Source organism: Pseudonaja textilis, chromosome 6, assembly GCF_049901715.1.
Source record: "Pseudonaja textilis isolate UNSWEBS1 chromosome 6, rPseTex1.2, whole genome shotgun sequence".
Taxonomy (NCBI): domain Eukaryota; kingdom Metazoa; phylum Chordata; class Lepidosauria; order Squamata; family Elapidae; genus Pseudonaja; species Pseudonaja textilis.
In genome coordinates this window covers 36,250,493-36,271,444 of record NC_141995.1, presented here as the reverse complement: position 1 = coordinate 36,271,444, position 20,952 = coordinate 36,250,493, and positions in this window count along the sequence as shown.

Sequence of the window (20,952 nt, the reverse complement as noted above, 5' to 3'; positions counted from 1 at the left end):
TTTTTAATTCTCTCGGCGCTACGAGTGCTGCGGCGGTATCGTAAACGGTGGCTCCACAGTAGATTAGGAAATAGGATTTTTTCCGATGCTCTCCCGCATCCGCCAGGCCGACCGCATCGATGTAATGATTGAAACGGTTCTTATACGATTCCCACTTCTCTTCGTCTGGTTTAAACGCTGGGAATACTGGGTTGGAACTCATGGTGCTGGAACGGCTGGGCTACCTGCGGAAAAAATCTCTCTGGGACTACGAGCGCTCGTGAGTTACTAGTGATATCAGCTCTGGAGAGGTTTTTTGCTAACCTCTCTTTCTCTCTCTGGGTTACCACGTTGGCTGCTAGCCGTTGGAGGTGTCTAGATTTGCGCCAAAAAAAGTGGGCGTTAGTGACTCTCTACAGCGCTGTGCTGCGATTCCTACTGGCTCGAAATTCAAATGACACCCGTTTGAATTTCGCGCCAAATGCAGAACGGCTGCGGCTCGCAGGGCTTCACTTTCCCCGTAGCGGGGCTAACAAGCGGCTACAGACGCTTCTAACTTTTTGACTCAGACCGCTTTCTCTGGCTGCGGATCAGCGTTTCCCTTATCGCCAGCCGATCGCTCTCTCTGGGCTGCGGATCGGTGGCTAGTGACTCAGCGGTTGCAAGGTGCATCTGGTAGCCATCCCACCTTCGTCGCCAGTGTTAAGTTTGAGCAATGAGAGGCTGAACCAGAGCATGAGTGCAACAGTACTTTATTTTACAAATAAAGGGCTGACCGTGCTTGCCAAGCCTGGAACTGGCTCGCAGCAATCAGCAACCAGTTGGACCCCGCAGCCTGCTTTTATAGCTGGCTGCTGGGGAGAACCAACCAATGGGAATGGGGGAATATCGCCCACACAAAGTGAGTGGACCTGAGTGAGAACTCCTTGAGTCCTCAGGACATAACAGCTATCTCTCCTCATGAGTTATAAAGCCAGAGATAATGCACACCCAACTGTAATGACTAGGTGCAAAATGTTACAGACACTTCACAACTCATTTTTTTTTTGTTTCAAAAGATACCAATAATGTTGCATCTGAAAAGTTAATTCTCAAATGTTAAGAGAATCCTGCCACTATATCTTTCTTTTTCTCTCTCTTTGTGGTCCTGCCTCCCCTTGAAACATGAGGCACCACTCAGTTGTTCACTGAATATCTGAAAAAGCACTGCTGTTGCTGCAGGGTAAAATGTATTTAAGTGCAAATTATAGGCCTCTTAATGAAACAGGATGACTTCAACTGAAATAAACTGGTAAAAGGCAATTCCCAGGGGAAAAAATTCCTTTTGGGAGCATCTTTAAAAAGGAGTAGCAGATTGCAAAATGAAACTTTTAAGATACAGCTTGAGTTTAGACCATATAAGAGATCTTCAGCTGCTAGCACTTAGAAAAGGCTTGAATTAGATACAAGGGATTTATTTGGGGGCAGAAGGAAGACATAATGACTCTAATGACTCAAACAATTTAGCCTTTCAAACATTGTAACTGGGGTTGCTCCCTTGTTTTTTCTTCAAAGCCATCAAGGAGCCATTCTTTCCATCCAGCCAATATCCTTTACTGAATGGATCCTGGAAGTATAGACCCATGAAGCAGCTTTTGCAGCTTTCATTGCAGACAAAACCATGCGTCCACATGCTGTAAAGTGATGTACTTTACCTTGATGCACAATTTTGCAAAACAGAAACAGAGTCACTTGCTTGAAATAGGAAACTATCATCATTCAATACCATCATTCCAGATATTCTTCTCACTAAACTGAATCAGCTAGCTGTACCTAACCACACTTGTAAATTGATCATAAGCTTCCTAACAGACAGGAAGCAGCAGGTGAAGCTACACAAAACCACACCAGATACATGTTCAGTTAGCACAGGGTCCCTCCAGGGTTGTATTCTCTTTCCACTCCTCTTCTCTATATATACCAAGGTCTCCATTTCAAAAGTTTTCTCTGTTAAAGTAATGAAGTTTGGAAATGATACAACATTGGTTGGTTTCATTCAAGACAAAGATGAATCTGCATACAGATGGGAGGTTGAACAACTAACCTTGTGGTACATGTTAGATCTGGGAGGACGGTTCAAGAACGGAGGCAAGACTCAGATAGCAACAACAGCTCTTTATTTGTGACTTCAGATCTGAGCAACTAACCCCAGTCGCAGCATATAGGGCTGGCTGCGGCTAGGCAGCCAATGAAGGCAATTTGAGTTTGCCGCTCATGGCAGGGCCAATCGCGGCAGCCCGTTTACTGGCCAATCGCATCAGTCTATGGCGACCAATCACAATCGGTTATCAGCGGGACAATCAGATTTGCAGGCTACGAGCCTGCTAGTCCGGAACAGTACAACTGGAACAATCTTGAACTAAACACACTCAAAACCTTAGAAATGATAGTAGATTTTAGGAGAAACCCTCCCATACTACCCCCTCTTATAATACTGGACAACACAGTATCAACAGTAGACACCTTCAAGTTTCTAGGTTCTGTCATATCTCAAAACTTAAAATGGACATTTAATATAAAAAAGTCATCAACAAAGCACAACAAAGAATGTTCTTTCTGTGCAACTCAGAAAGTTCAGTCTGCCCGAGGAGCTGCTGATTCAATTCTATAGATAAATTACTGAGTCTGTCATATGCACCTCTATAACTGTCTGGTTTGGTTCTGCAACCAAACAAGACAGACACAAATTTCAACAGATAATTAGAACTGCAGAAAAAAACATTGCTACCACCCGCCTTCCATGGAGCACCTGTATACTGCACAAAACAAGAAGGTTGTGAAAATATCTACAGATCTCTCATATACTGGACATAAATTGTTTCAACTTCTACCCTCAAAACGACATTATAGAGCATTGCACACCAGAATAAGGGCAGTTTTTCCCCGAATGCCATCACTCTGCTAAACAGCTAATTTCCACAACATTGTCAGACTATTTACTAAGATAGTATTACTATTCTTCTTCTCATCCTTCCTATTACCTATTTCCTCTTACTTATGACTGTAACCTTGTTGCTTGATTTTTAAGATTTATATTGCTTTATTTAGTTTCTTAGTATGATTTGATTGCTGATTTAGTATCCTATCACTATCACTAAGTGTTGTATCTTATGATTCTTGATGAATGTATTTTCATGTACACTGAGAGCTTATGCAGTGAAGACAAATTCCTTGCATGTCCAGTCACACTTGGCCAAGAAAGAATTCTGTTCTGTTCCATTCTGTTCTATTATATAATTAATACATAGTACCCCAAAGCATATAAACCTCCCTGGATCACTGCACTGGGTACAATAAAGTTCTTGGGTTAAGCCATTCAGGAGGACACCAATGTGAGTTCAGCTTCAGTATACCAATTTTCCCTGGCCTGTCACCTAGAAAAATCATTTCATTCTGCCACTTCAGAAGGTTCCAGAAAAGCAAGATGCTCCCAGGAAGAATTCTCTTGGGCAAAGTTAAATCAAGGCCACAATAAGAACTAATCGTCTGTATAGAATAAAATAAGGGATCCTTTTGTCTTAGATCAAATGATAGATTTTTTTAAATGTCAAATATGTGTGATTGTTATAGGTTTTCCTGTTGCCCTGTGAAGCTATAAAAGAGTGAAAGTTTCCTTTCAAATATCAGTTCCATTAAAATAGTGCAACCATTGTTATAGCTACAGATTTTTAAGAAACTGTTTTTTGCTCCTAGGTCTTTAACAATGGGCCATACAAACTGGTATTTTTCTGTCCAGCTTTTCTCCACATTTGTCAACATTCCAGGAAAAATCATTTGCTAGTTTAATATAGGCCCTGTCTGCTGTTTAGGCACCAGTTCAAGACAAAGTGTTCTTGCTCTCTCTCTCCTTCTCTCCCTCTCCCTCTCTCTCTCTCTCTCTCTCTCTCTGTGTGTGTGTGTGTGTGTACACAGATGCATGTATATACCTATCTTGAAGAAAAATATGTTTAAAATACCCTTTTCACCCAATTTATTTTAGGATCAGTTTATTTAACAGTGTAGTTCAGAATGGTTGACTTTTTTTGCAGGATTTGTTTCAGTCTGAAAGATCTTGTTCCCTCTGGGCATTTCATTAATTGATGCCCATAAAAACATTCTTTCTCCTGTGATCCCATTTAGAGAAGTCTCTCTGGGCAGGATTTGATGAGCCAGGGATCATCAAACTGTACTCTTAAGAATTGGTTGAACTGCCAAGGTTTAACCCTCCATGAAATTGAGTAATTATTCATTAAGTACACTTCTCCCAATTGGGGTAAAATCATAGAGTAAGGGATCTTATTTCTTAGCTACTAAGAGATGCTCCAGACATTTCCAAAAATAGAGGAAACAAAAGAGCCGATTCCTTGCTGGTTGAGGGGATGAGAGGCAAATGCTCATTTTCTAGAGAGGACAAATCCCCAGTAACCTTGCAGAAATGTATTTCCCCATTGAAAAAGCACCACTAGAAGAAACAATACAAGCTACCTCTGCTCTTCCATGCCATTGAAACTAATTAATTTAAAAGGTTGCATTTCAGTGACATCGTAAATGAATAGCTTTGGCTAATTTCCAAAAAGCTAAAGTGGATATATTGCCACCTTTTTGAAGCTACATAACAAGTAGAAAATGTAGTAGTAGTAGTAGTAGTAGTAGTAGTAGTAGTATTGGAATGGCAGAAAAATTCGGGACAGAAGACTTGTCTGAAAAATTGAAAAACAAATTTAAAAAATCCTAAATGACAACAGTAGCAAATAACTTTCTTTCCTTTTTTTAGAGCAGATTCATCCAGTATTTAAGGGAGCCTTTGTAATTCAGATGTTTTCTATTAAGTAAAACACCTTGGTCCAATAGTTCAGTGCTATATATTCTAACTGAAAATCCAGACACATCCTTTCCTGTTAAAGTACAGGGCTATCTGCAGTGTATAGTCAAAAAAGTAAAGATGGCAAACACAATGGTATGATTGAAATTGCATCAATGCTTTAAATGCATTGCAGACATAGCACACTCTAATTGTATCAATAAAGCCAGTATCTTACCTTTTTTTACCATACCCAAAGGATTCAGCTTTGTGTGTGAGAGAGGGGGGGGGAGAGGGAGGAAGAAAGAGGGAGAGAACAAGAGAGAATGAGAGAGAGAACAAGAAAGAGAGGGAGGAAGGAAGAGAAAGAGAGAGAGAGTTTGCTGTTGATATTAAAGCAGGTATATTCTTTACCACATTTTATTTTTAGACTGAACTGGGGGGAGCAGTCATAACACAGAGATTTAGTAGAGTAAGGCCGAATGAGAGGAACCTTCATGTCTCCTTACCAAACCACTGTGCTTATTGTAAAACCAAGATCTCCTTCTACGTGATTAATGACTAGGTGGACATATTAGGAAGAAAGTTAGGTGCCTCCTTTTCTATTCATCCTGAGAGTTTGGTTTCTATAATAATTGGTATTGAAGAATATGCTAGAAATTGGGAAGGGCTTTGTTATCATTTTTGTGGATCTGTATTCCCCTACATACACCCCCTCACAAAGCACTAAAAATTAGTGCATAGCTGAAAACTAAAACTCTTTCATCTAAAGCTTTCAATATCCACATAAGCAGCCAAAATCTCCTATGCTTCTGAAGCTCAGAGATTCTTGCTGGAGATTTGATATATGCAAGCTCTGTTTGGGAAGAAAGTTCCATAAACAGGCTTAATTCCATTCCTACAATTGTGAATAGTCACTGCCATCTATAGGCAAGACTTCAAATGAACTGAAAGCTAGCACAAAAATAAGAAGAATATGAAGCAAAATTATGAGCAATAGATTATAAACCCATACATTTGACTTGTTTAAAGATCAGCATTTTAAAATGGATAGGACATGTCCAACTCATGATAGCATTTCCTCTGTAGCTCGTTTCTGGTTCTTGTAGAATGAACACAGTGTGATTTATTCAGCCAGACTTTGATTGCAAAATATCAAGCTGAACAAAACTAAATTGTATACTGCCCAGTGTTAATATTGAGCTGTTTAATTTCAAGCTTGATTCAGAGTACAGGAGTACAATAAATTACTGCCTTTCCTGATTTTTGCATGTAAGTCTCTGTCTCTCCCTCCTTCTTTCCCTCCCTGTGTTGTGTGTGTGTGTGAGAGAGAGAGAGACAAAGAGAGAGGTCACATACTACAGTATATACAAGACTTCATAGCTAATCAATTCATATAGGTACTACAACCTGCCTTTTCAGCCACCAATTTTTTCTTCCAAACCAGAGGTTGTCACCAAACTATCCCTCTTGAAATATAAAATTTGCATATTTCACACCTTAAATGACTACCTTTCCAATCCATGATAAGCCTGGTGAATGTATTGTATGCATGAGTGGGGCACAATATTGTTATATCAGCAAAATATTTGTATTGATAGATATATGCAAGAAAAGTTGGTCTAAATCTAAGGATGTCCCTTCAGTGTTTACTAGTGGCACTGCAGTGCCTATAGACAAGGTCATCTTTCTACATTCTTTCAATTTATTTCTTTAATTTAATTTACTTTGTAAAGCCATCCTACTCTGTAAGGACTTTGGGCAGGATACAGTAAAAGCAGTTCTAAAATGTAATTAAAAACGCAAATGTCTGCAATAAGAAAACACCCAGAACCAACCATTCACTCTAACCCAAGAACGGTCAAAAAGCCAAAACTCATTTTAAAATGCTGTGCATAAGGAGAGGTGTATTCAGTCATTTATGATGTTTAGATTACACTGTCCTCTATTTGTAAGTCTCCTGACTCTTGGCAACACTTGTTCTGTCATTCTCTCTTCCTTTCAGAAAGTATATGCTATAAAGTAGAAATACTGTATGGAATAGCTGCATGATGTTTTTTCCACAGGGAAATCTCCTGTCCCTTTTCTAAGGTACAGAGCAGCTAATGTGCTTTCAAACCCACCAGGTAGCAAAATGTTATTTTTAACAGCAAGAAAAGCAAGTTCAATAGCAGGCTTAGGACAAGTCATTATATAAGTCATATTTTACAGTTTTTAAATGACTTTGAACTTTGGTTTTCAGCTTAGGATATCTTGCAGATTGTTGTTAATGAACTTACAAGAGATGAGGCAGGATCATCTTTGTACATTGCATGTAAAACTGACATGGATTGAATTCAGTTTCTGGTTGTGCCCTAGCATATTAGGACTGCAGAAAAAACAATTATTACCAACCTGCCTTCCATGGAGGACCTGTATACTGTACGAGTCAAAAAGAAGGGTATTTACAGACCCCTCACATCCTGTACATAAACTGTTTCAACTCCTTCCCTCAAAATGATGCTATAGAGCATTGCACACCAGAACAACTAGACAAAAGGACAGGTTTTTTTTCCTGAACACCATAACTCTGCAAAAAAAAATAATTCCCTCAACACTGTCCAACCATTTATAAAGTGTACATTACTATTACTATTAACCTTCTCACACTCCTTATCACCCATCCCCTCCCACTTATGACTATATGACTGTAACTTTGTCACTTGCATCCCTACGATTTATATTGACAGTTTCCTAGTATGATTTGATTGCTTATTGTGCCTTATGACTATTATGAAGTGTTGTACCTTATGATTCTTGACAAATATATCTTTTCTTTTATGTACACTGAAAGCATAGACACCAAGACAAATTCCCTGGTTGTCCAGTCACACTTGGCCAATAAAGAATTCTATTCTATACGGCATTATGGGTTATGAAAGGTAAAGCCATGGGATCTGTAAAACAAGTATTTTACAATATGCCATGCTGCCTTTCTAGGAATTACCTCAATTTCTTTCTCCTGGTCAGAAAATGAATGTCTATTCATGGAAAATATCCTCTTACAACTGATGCAAAGGAGAATCTTTATTAAAAATTGGTGTGTGCCACTCTTTTCTGTATTCAGTAACTCTCCAGTCACTCCAAGTCATACTAACAGCTGGTGCATAGAAGGAAATTAATGCAGAAAAGTGTCTTTCATCCTTGTTATATTCTGATGTCGTGCTCTCTGAAACATTTAGAATATAATTCTGCACATGAAATGCCCCCAGCTATTTTAAGGGGTCATATTCCTACAAAGAACCTACCGCATTTCCAACTACTCATTGATTAAAACATTTCAGTCTCCTATGACTGATGTCTGTGTACAGTGCTGGATATTTTCCCTCTTCTCAGCTATTTGGTTCAATGGAAATTTATTTTGGAAGACCATATCTGTATTTGTGAAGACAGGCTGGGAGATACACATACTCTGAGCTCTTTATTTATTGATACCATGATTTCTGAATCACTGGTTGACCCAAAGAATATATTCAAGGCAACACACGGTATAAAATTTTAAAAATATTTTAAGGCTTTTTCAAACAATATCATAGCACAGTAACAGTAAGGAAAGAAGCCGTAAAAAAGGATCAGCACACCTATTTTACTTATGGTACTCATGATAAGTGTTAATGATTCATCTGAAACTGAACAAAGAGTCAGGAAGAAAATTGTGGAATCTACAAAAACAACCTTTCCTCTATTTTCACCAGCTAAGTGGACAGATGAAAGAACCTCTAAAGCAGAAATTAAACTTTGGGCAGAATGAGACAAGAGAAATGCATACCTACCAATGATCAAGATATATCTTGCAGAGAAATATGAATGTCTGAATGTTCTAAAAACTTAGCTAGATTAGCAAAGAAGATGCAAAATATGAAGGAAGAATTAAAGACAAGTATGCTGAGCAAATGATGCAATGACTGATGTGATTACTTACATGGCATCAACAAATTTAGAACACAATAGACAGTGTATCCTTGAATAAAAGAATCTCCATATGCAGCCAAACCAGCTGAGATTATTATATGTGTACAACCAAGTTATTCAATAAATATTCCAATAGTTCTTTCCCATGTAAGCAAAATTTCAGTGTCTTTTTTATCAAAATTACCTATGTAATTACCTATGTACAGATATAAAATATTATCTGTGCTCTTACTTATTATGTCCAACTCCTGGTGTAATTCTAGGCATGTTATTCTACGATGTATCATATCATTTTGAGCCAGCAGTATAGCTTCAGTCTAAGTGACAGGCTACAGTGGATATTTTTCTCTGTGTACATAAAAACTGTTGTGGATATATACTTGTATCCATGCTACAGAATGTGCAGAAGTTTGCTAATTAATACAGTAAATATTTTGGTCTTGCTCAGTAGTTAAGATCATAAACAATACTCAGTATTTAGAATAACAAGACAATTGTGTATGTTATTTTGGATTCTACCATAGCAACTCCCTTAAAATCAGAGGTATTTGTGATTTGGCCTTAATTTAAGGAAAGTAACAAGTTACTTTTTCGGAATAATATGTGCATATAAATCTTTTGCAATATCTTTAAAAGTAAAAAATATTCAATATTTTTAATGGAGCAGGAATGGCAATATAAACACAGATCTGGCAATTAAATATGCTTTACTATGAGAAAGGACAGATTGAACTATTACATATTTTTAAAATTCTGTACCCTCTTGGTAATTGATTAAATACACAACATTTACAGTATAAATCCCTGTATTTCTTTTCCATAGATCCAACACGATTAATACAAGTTCTTACAATTTTTAAGATCTGTGAGTACACTATATGTGCAAGTCTAGGACATTTGCTTGTTGAGGAAAAAAGAGATAGTTACAGTCTCCCTGTGGATAATCTACCTACCAAACAAAATAACAAGATTTTGATGTAGTGCAGATTTGAGTGAATACAGGACGAGAAGGATACACCCGCTTATCTACAAACTAATCAGATTATTTTGTAAAAGGAATATATTTGGTCAATTTATAAAGCTTACAATTCACCACTGGTTTGATATCACTCCATCTCCAAATCTATAGTAAAAAGGCTTGTACTGCATAAGTGGATGAAAAGGCAATTTCCTAAAGCTTTGCCAAATTGATGTAAATCAATCACTAGAGCCAAAGGGAACCTGCACACTGTTCCACTATCTCGTGTGTGAGAAAGCTTTTCTTTGCAGATCAGCAGTGCTTATAAATGAGGATGTCTAATTTTCAATAGTTAAAAAAACTAATTGTTACTCACTGGAAAAAGAATGAGAAAGAATCTATATTTCAGAAATTATTTGAAACAGACCTAAAAGATTTGAGGAAATGGAAAGTCAGTTCTAAGCCTTTTGTAGCAGTTCATTTGTGTGAGCTAAAAATGCACTAGGACAAAAAGAGCTGTACAAGTCCTTGCCAACATCTCTTTGTACAAGACCAGAAGTACAATGAGAACTCAGAACATCAATACACTAGGGCTAAGGCTCCACTGTTATCCTTCCACCTCACCTGCAGAGTACTTAGGCCTAAGTGCACTCAATGGGAGACATCAGCATGGGCATAATTTTCTTCAGCCTTCTGAATGAGACTCTGAGATTGATGTGAACTCCAGAGGCCAGTACCAACTATTTCTCTGGAAGAAAATCAACAGCAGGGCTGTGTGTAGGGTTCAACACTTTGATAGAACAAGGTCTTTTGCTTGAGTCCATGGCAACACTCCACCCAACACAATCCTATGTTTAAAGCAAACAAGGAAGAAAATGAATAAGCTATTAGCAGACTGCAAGAGAAGTTCTTGTATTAAAAGCTCTGCTGCAAGTTCTTGATGTTGAATATACATATAGCACCGGTTCTGCAGGAATGGCTAGGTGGATGTGGCCATGTGATTGGGTGGGCATGGCGCGCTTTTTTTTGCAGCACCACCCCCACCCCACCGCCCCATTTTTGGGGCCTTCCTGGGCTCAGGGTAGCTCCAGGGGGTTGCCTCCAGAAGGCTCCCCTGGGGCTCAGGAAGAAAAAAATGAAGCATAGGAGGGGCGTGCAGCACCCTCCACACTCCATTTTGGGGCCTTCCTGGTCTCAGAGGATCCTCCAGGGGGGGATGTATTTGCTCCCAGGAAGCTTCCCTGGGGCCCAGGAAGGCAAAAAATGGAAGCGGGGCTGCACCCCCTCCCTCCATTTTTTGCCTTCCTGGGCCTCAGGGAAGCCTCCTGGGTGAAGCAGTAAGAAGCAAGGAGAATCCCAGCACAGCTGTCCATAGGAACAGCTGATTGTCAAGAGGTTAAAAAAAAAGAAATACCTTAAGGAGTGACTGGGCAGGCAGGCATTGGGAAGATGGGGTAAGTGAGTATTGGGCATTGGGCAGGCGGGGCAAGCAGGCAAGCAGTGACCAGCCAGAAGTTACTACCAGTTCAGCAACCCATGCCAAATCCTTGCTACCAGTTCGCCCAAACCGGTGGGAACTGGCTGAATATCACCACTGGTCCACATTGCAAATGACAACCAGAACTATGAAATTAATGGATGCCTGCTCCTTTGGAAGAAAGCTATGGTTAACCTAGACAGCATATTTAAAACAGACAAAGTTATGGTTTTTCCAGTACTAATGTATGGCTGTGAGTGCTGGACCATGGAAGGCTGGGAGCCAAAGAATTGATCCTATTGAATTGTGGTGTTAGAGGACTCTTGAGAGTCCCTTAGACTGCAAGGAGATTAAACCAGTCAATCTTAAAAGAAATCAACTCTTACTTTTCTCTGGAAGGACACATACTGAAGCTGACATTCAAATGGCCACCAAATGAGAAGACTCATTTGAAGAGACTTTGATGTTGGGAAAGATTAAAGGCAAAGAGAGAAGGGCGTGCCAGAGTATAAGACTGCTAGATAGTGTCTTTGATGCAATGAACATGAGCTTGGGCAAGTTCCAGGATACAGTGGAGAACAAGGGGCGGGAGGAGGTTGAGGTGCCATGGTCTATGGAGTTAAGAACAGTCAGACATGATATCAAGCATGGATAATCAGGAAGTCCAGCCAGTTCAAATGAATATTAAGGTTTATTGCAAACTTATGCTTACTACAAGAATCTGAAATACTAATGGTCAAAGCAAATAAGTGGTAGATAAGAATCAATATAATTCAAGCTGGGCTGGACTTAGATCTCTTGTGAAGTGACCCACTATTGATGATGCACTTGACCCGCCCTTGGGTTCAGCTCTGGTCATCTCCTATATACGATTTAGCAACTGAACAACAAAAAACATTTTTTTGGTTTTCCTCTTCACCTCTGAGTCTTATATAAGTCTGCTTTATCTATGGATGTTCACTTTTTTATAGTGAAAAGTATGGAACTTTTTGGGGACACATGCAAGTTCAAATCTAACATTCATTTATTTTAAAAGTACTAATTTATATAATAACAATATAATTCTTATATTAAAATAAGAATCATTAAAATGTTCAAACATTGTTACAGAATATATGTTTAAAATACAAGCACTAATGAATCTCAATCCATAAGTTATAAACTTAACTTCATGAAGTCTTATCAAATCAGAAAATTTAGTTCCAACAGAAATTAAATATTAGTTCTCTGGGTCAAACTAATGCAGTAAAATTTTATATATCTCCCTCAGCTTTGACATTTAACAAATTGTTGCTTCAATGATAAAGATTCACATTTTAACTGCAGTTAATAAATTCCAAAGCAGCTATTGATGGTCTTGTCGAGTGGATTCATCTTAAGATAATGAGAGTTATGGTGTAATTTAACATCAAATGTAAAGTACTGTCTGTACAGGAACATTATATATGCAGCCTACATGTAAATCTTCAGGAACATATATTTATACTATGCAATGATTTTATAATTAAAAGAAACTGAGATATTGCTGATGAGTTAAAATGATTTGGCAGTATAATTTGTAGCACATAAATAAGTAGGCATCAATTGTCTCCTTCAAGGATGAAACCAGAAGGAGGAACATTTCTATTTTCTATTCATTTCTACCTTTATTTTGTTTCTGTGCTGGATGAATTATAATGTATTTCTGAAACAGAGTGTCTCCATATATGATTTTTTTTAAAAAATACTGAGTACATGTTTCATGGGCTGCTTACATCTGATACTGTCTTCCTACTTTTGGAGAATACATGAAATGTGAATTTTAACTGAGTGAGGGAAAGAAACAAAGATCATTCTTTAGTGTGGCTTCAGTCATGCCACATACTTAACTGATACAATGCATTATAACAGCCTGCTAATTCAGTCCAAAATTGGCCCCAAAACAGCCTGAAAATGGCTTGAAAAACAGGCCAAAAATGAGTGAGGGCGGGGCCAGCCAGTGGTTGGATTTGTCAGTTCACCGAACTGCACAGAATCTTAACCTGTGCAAATGGAACCTGTGCAAACTGGCAGCCTGAACCTATGCAAACTGGCAGCAGCCTGCCTCCAGGGTCACAAAACGCTGCCTTCAGCAATATGAAGTAAGACAGGAAGTGAGAACAGTGTACATTCGCTAAATTAGATTCTCTTGACTTTGTGATACTAGATCCAAATTGTTATGTCCTGAGGACTCTAGGAGTTCTCACTCAGGTCCATTCACTTCGCGGGGGCGTTCTCCCCTTTACTCATTGGTTGGTTCTCCCCAGCAGCCAGCTATAAAAGCAGGCTGCGGGGTCCAACCAGTTGCTGATTGCTGCGAGCCAGTTCCAGGCGTGGCAAGCACGGTCAGCCCTTTATTGTTATAATAAAGTATTGTTGCACTCATGCTCTGGTTCAGCCTCTCTTTTCCCAAACTTAACACTGGCGACGAGGATGGGATGGCTACCAGAAGCACCATGCAACCGCTGAGTCACTAGCCGCCGATCCGCAGCCAGAGAGAGCGATCGGCCGGCGATAAGAGCAACGCTGATCCGCAGCCAGATAGAGCGGTCAGCAAGCAAAAAGAGCAAACAAAAAGAGCAAACGCTGGTCCGCTGACAGAGAAAGCGGCCAGCAAGCAATAGAAGCGAACACTGATCCGCAGCCAGAGAGAGCGGTCAGATCGAAAGTTAGAAGCGTCTGTAGCCGCTTGTTAGCCCAGCTACAGGGAAAGTGAAGCGCTGCGAGCCGCAGCCGCTCATTGTTTAGGCGCGAAATTCAAACGGCTGTCATTTGAATTTCAAACCTAAAAGGTACAGCACGGTGCTGTAGTCAAGTCACTGACGCCCACACAGGCGCGAATTCAAACGCCGCCAATGGCCGATGGCCAAACGTGGCTAACCCAGAGAGAGAGAGAGGATTGCGAAAAGCCTCTCCAGAGCTGAAATCACTTGCCTGCCACAGGCACTAGAACATTTTTCTGCTGCCCCAGAGAGATTTTGTCCACAGGTTGTTCTACCGGCCCCATCACCATGAATTCCAATCCAGTCTTCCCAGCGTTCAAACCGGATGAGGAGAAGTGGGAATCATACAAGAACCGTTTTAACCATTATATCGACGCAATTGGGCTGGCTGATGCTGGAGAGCATCGGAAAAAATCGTATTTCCTGATATACTGTGGAGCCATCATCTTCGATACGGCCACAGCCCTCGTGGTTCCACGTGAGTTGAAAAACGTTCCTTGGTCAGAGCTACTTGAAATCCTCACCAACTACTATTCTCCCAGGCCCTCACAGATTGCCAGGAGATTCACCTTCCGTATGAGGAAGCAAGCAGACAAGGAGACCATCAATCAGTATATGGCCGCCCTCAGAACAGCAGCACTGCATTGTGGGTTTGGAACCTACCTAGAGGACATGCTCCTTGATCAACTAGTCTGCGGGGTCAAGGACCTACACCTTCAAAGGCGCCTTCTCGCGAAAAAAGACCTCAATCTCGCACAAGCAGTCGAGGAGGCCTTGGCAGCAGAACTGGCAGCGCACTCAGCCACCGAAATCCATGGCCCGACTGCCAAGCTGACGACAATTCCAGTCCACTCCGAGGAGGTGGTAGCAGAGGAATCCCTTAGTGACGAAAACGACGTCCACCGCCTCTCCAACGACAGACGGCCGCAGGTAGGAGCCAAACAAGAAAACATCGGTTCACCCAAGCACATCACCCTGTGCCTAGCCTGTGGTGGATCTCATCTGAGGGCCACCTGCAAGTTCAAAGGAGCCACCTGCAATAACTGCCATAAAAGGGGGCACATCGCGAGAGTCTGCCAAGTCCCTCAAAGCTCAACACAAAGGCACCCCCCCTTCTCTCACTCAGGGCCGCAGAGACAAGTATTGAACTGTCGCACGCACCACCATGCCAAGCACACTTGCCACACTGTTAGTAAAATCTCTCTCTCCGTTTCCTTAGAAGGTAAACCGTGCCGCATGGAGGTTGACACAGGGTCAGCGCTCTCAATTATCTCATGGAACACCCTCAAGAGGCTCCAGCCCAGCCTGTCCACTAGCCGGCTCCAGAAGTGCCAGTTTAGCTTGAAGGACTACCAGGGGAAGACCATTCCTGTAATCGGCAGAGGCAAGTTCCTTGTCAATTTTAGAGCTTTTAAAGGTCACCTACCTCTAGTGGTAGTTAGCGGCAATCTCCCTACCTTATTGGGGCTCGATTGGTTTCCCCATCTCGGCCTAGGGCTGACAGGAGTCCATGCTGTCTCAACCTCTGACACTGACTCCTTATTCGCTGATTACTCAGATGTATTCAGCGATGAATAGTCTTGGTTAGAAGCACTCAAATTTCTACAGTGGAATTTTCCTCGGAAAGTGGGACTCAAAGGAGGAAAATAACTGTGATTAATGATCTGGAGTGACTGTCAGATTTAGTAAAAAAAGGTATTGCAACTAGAAGTAACTTTAAAAGTAAAGGACAGATTGGATTAGTTAACCCAAATCTCTGGACTGTATTATTTTTTTTACTTTTTTAGTACTATTCAACTTGAAGAAAACTATTACAAAACAATCTTATTCAGAGACACACTGATTGTAGTTAAAGTGTTTTAATTCAGAGAGTTTTGCTCTCTTTCAAAAACCCAGCGTGCTTTGAACATCCTGTTACAGCCTTTTGTTTACAGAGCAATAACAGCAGCATTCAGAGCAATAAATTCCTCTTACCCAGTCTATCACAGCTGCTAGAAAAACAAACAACCCTTTCCTTAAAGACTCTCAATACTACCTCATTACTTTAATCAAACACCCATTAATTCATTACCTCAAAACTTACAACTTTTCTACCTCATCATCTACATCAATGATTAGATAATCAATTTCTATAAAATATTTTATTAATGGTTTAATTGATTTATTGTATTAATTGATTATTGTGATTAGAGTGTTTAGTGCAAAGAGTGTGATTATTGACTAGTTTTAAAGATCAAGATTCATGTAATTTAATTGATTAGTAAAATCAGTGATTTAGTGAATTTAATTGAACAGTGTGACTAATGATTAGTGTAATTAATTGATTAGTAGTTAGTGTAATTAATTGATTAGGTTGATTGTTGCTTAGGAAATTATCTGACTAGAGAGATTACTGCAATTGATTGATTGGTGTGATATTGGCTATATTGATTACCCAAAATTGTTCCATTAATTAATTCAATCAACGTACTATCTTAACAAACCTACCATGCCAAGAAAAAATCCAATGCCAAACCACAACCTAAAGAGAATTTAATCCCCAACAATGAACCACAAGACTCCTGCACATGCCTTAAATGCTACAAAACTCTAAAGGATAATGAAAACTCCATCAAATGTTCTCTGTGTAACAAATACGCTCATCATGACTGCTTGGGATTACCCAAGCAATTGATTCAATACCTAAAATCATCCAATGAGTTTCCATTTCTCTGCAATTCATGCAGACCCATACTGGATCTGTTGGAAAGAGTCGATACCATTGAAACACGATTAACATCCCTTGACACCAAAGTAGCATCCCTGGACGCCTTAATAGAAAGATTATCCAACCTCAAAAAAAAGACACAATGCAAAAACCTGAACACCCAATAGCTACAAACCACATCTCTACTCAACAACCACAACCCAATCCACAAAAAACATAACCCAGACAAATATTGATATCCCAATCCTCATCAGAGAGGCTGTTGAGCGTGAACGGAAACGTCCAAACGCCATCTTATTTGGTCTAGAGGGCATCAATGAAAATGATGACATCACAACTGTCGAAACATCATCAGTGATTATCAAGCATCAACCATCTCCCTGATGAAATACTTGACATTTCCCCGCATTGGCCGAGAGCTCAAAAACAGTGACGGCTCTGTGACCCCACGCTTCTGCAGGGTCATTTGCAAAAATGAATCAAGCAAACGCAAATTCATTTACACTATAAATTCACTCGCCAAAACCAACACCAACCATAAGAACCTCCGTTGTCGCCCTGACCTAACCATACAGCAACGTGCCCGCTCCCGTGTACTCCGCACTGAACTCAAAAACGTCTCGACAATGGGGAGAAGGACCTGTACATTGACTACCATGCTGACTGTATCAAAAGTAAGTCACACATCCCACAACTCAGCTTTAACCTTCAACCACAACCCTACCTCAACCAATCCACCATCACCCAAGACTAGGCATGCACGCCCTAACTACCTCAACTCCAACTACTGCTGGCCTTAAATGCAAGCTACTCAATGCAAGAAGCCTTGTAAATAAAATACCTGAATTTTTCCTCCTACTAAATATGGCTAAATTCGACATTATATTTGTCTGTGAAACATGGCTCAATGCATCTCTCCCCGACTCCATTACCACAGTAAGAGACTATCATGTTTACCGATCAGATCGTGAAATTCGTAGAGGAGGTGGTGTTGCTATCTTCTACAAAAAGTCCTTACATCTAAAAATATCCAAGTTACCCAGGAGCTTGCTCTTCCTGAGACCATTATCTGTGAACTGTCCTTAAATATCACAATTCGATTCTTACTATGTTACAGAGCACCTGATTATGACATTGAACATGTAAACAAGCTAAATACACTACTAACATGGGCAGCATCCTGCCCATACCCTTTATCTTTCTTGGTGATTTCAATCTGCCTCATATTGACTGGACCCTAAATGAATGTACAACTGAAACCATACATGCAACCTTTTACAATGCTGTTACAAATCTGGGACTGGAACAGCTAGTATCCAACAACACTAGACTAAACAACTGCCTCGATCTCATCTTCTGCAATAGTTTGAATTTAATTTATGGAATACAAACTAAAGAACCTTTTCCAGCAGTGACCACAATATGATTGACTTTTGTCTAAACATACGTCCACACAAAAAACACCACAATGATGTGATCCCCAATTATAATTTCAAAAAGGCAACTATGATCTTATAAACAACGATCTCTCATCCCTTGATTGGCAATCTCTATTCAATGGATGCAATACTGTTGAAGACCATTACAACATATTTTTACTTGAAGTCAAAAGAGTCATCAAACTATATGTACCAACAACTACTCCCAAAACAAAACAAAAAAACAGATTGCCCATAACAATAAGGAAACTTCAATCCAAAAGAGATCACTCTGGCGGAAAAACAAATCTGGTCACGTTGCCAATTTCAAAAGCCGATACAAAAATTTATGCCACCAAATAAAGACCGAATGCACCAATTATCATATTAAACAAGAGGAAAACCTTCTAAGCACCAATTCCACCAATGCTTTTTACAATTTTGTAAACAACAAACTAAAAGATTCAAGGTCCATCCCACCCCTGATAGGACCTAATGGTAAAGACTGCAATGACGACACCATTAAAGCCAACATCTTTAACACATTTTTGGCTCAGTATTTGTAAACAGCAATGGATCATGCCCAGCATTTCCTAGCCGAACCACAGATAACTACAGTGATCTAATACATATCGATTTTACAGAAGACAATGTTGAAAAAGCACTACGCAATCTAAAACCATCCCTATCTATTGGACCGGATGGAATATGTGCCTATCTCTTAAAAAAGTTATCCACTGCCATAGCGAACCTCTAAGCATAATCTTTGAAAAATCTTTCAGGACCAGTTCCTTGCCTAACCTATGGTCACAAGCCACAGTCATCCCCATCTTCAAAAAGGGAGACCCTTGCCTAGTTGAAAATTACAGACCAATCTCCTTATGCTGCGTCACCTGTAAAGTCATGGAATCAATTATTAACCAATCCATCATCCTCCACTTAGAGACAAACAACCTACTCTCCAATAAACAATTTGGTTTCAGAAAAAGCTATCCTGTAATCTGCAACTCTTACACTGCAAAAACATATGGACTACACAACTTGATCAGGGCAAAACAATAGATGCAATCTACATAGACTTCTGTAAAGCCTTTGATTCAGTGGTACATGACAAACTACTACTAAAAATAAAATCCTATGGTATCTCTGGACAACTGCATAACTGGATAGAAGCATTCCTGTCAAACAGACAACAAATGGTCAAAATTGGGAGTGTCCTATCAAATTCTGTACCTGTCAATAGTGGTGTCCCCCAAGGCAGTGTTCTAGGACCAACTCTCTTCATACTCTACATAAATGACCTCTGTGATCATATTAAGAGCAACTGCGTTCTTTTCGCTGATGATGTAAAGCTGTTCAATACCACAGACAATACTGCTACCCTTCAAAAAGATCTTGACTATGTATCAGAATGGTCAAACAAATGGCAACTTCAAATCTCAACAAATAAATGCTCTGTCTTACATATTGGCAAAAAAATCCGAAAATAAAATACAAGCTGAATAGTCAAGATCTTGTTGATGATCCAAGCTCTGTAAAGGACCTTGGAATACTCACCTCTAATGATCTAAGTGCTAGTGCCCACTGCAACTACATAGCCAAAAAGGCATTAAGAGTTGTTAACCTAATCTTACGTAGCTTTTTCTCTGGTAATATCACACTACTAACTAGAGCATACAAAACATTTGCTAGACCAATACTCGAATACAGCTCATCAGTCTGGAACCCACATTACGTATCTGATATTAGCACAATTGAGAAAGTCCAGAAATATTTCACAAGAAGAGTTCTCCACTCCTCTACTCGTTGTAGAATACCTTATGCCACCAGACTTGAAATTCTAGAACTAGAAAACCTTGAATTACGCCTGCCTTCGGTCTGATTTAAGCATGGTATATAAAATCATACATTGCAATGTCCTACCTGTCAATGAATACTTCAGCTTCAACCATAACAACACAAGAACACACAACAGATACAAACTCAAGGTTAACCGCACCAAGCTTGACTGCAGGAAATACGACTTTAGCAACAGAGTGGTCAATGTCTGGAATACTCTACCCGACTCTGTAGTTTCTTCCCCAAACCCCAAAACTTTAACCTTAGACTGTCTACTATTGACCTCACCCCTTTCCTAAGAGGTCTGTAGGGGCGTGCATAAGCGCACCAACGTGCCTACCGTCCCTGTCCTATTGTTTCTTTTATTTTTCTTTTATTTTTCTTATATGTACTCATTTCATGTATTCATAATTATGTATACACTTTTACTTATCTCGTAAACAATTGACAAATAAATAAAATAAAATAAATAAAATAAATAAATAAATGAGCTGGGGTGTTATAACGGTACCTATATCATTCTCAGTCGACCCCCAGGCAGTCCCAATCAGGCTAAAACTGCATAGGGTCCCCTTCGCTATTCGGCCAAAACTAGATGCTGAATTGGATAAACTATTAAAACAAGGGGTCATTGAGCCAACAGATTTCGCCAAATGGGAGACGCCCATTGTCACACCCCTCAAAAAAGACGGTAGCCTGAGAATTTGCTTGGACTACAAGACCACAATCAATAAGTTTCTACAAGTTAGCGCTTACCCGGTGCCCGTCATTCAGCATTTATTACACACTTTTGAACCTGGCAGTATTTTTGCCAAATTGGACATGTCTCAAGCGTATCAACAGTTCCCTGTTGACAACCAAACAGCGGAACTCCAGACCATTGTCACTCACAGGGGTGCTTTCCGATGCAAGCGTCTCCAATTTGGCGTAAGTGTTGCCCCAGGTATCTTTCAATCCCTCATGGAGCGGATTTTACAGGGCCTCCCTGGAGTAGTACCCTACTTCGACGACATCTTAGTCTCGGCCAGGGACAGACCCCAACTCTTCCAGAGAGTTCGAGCAG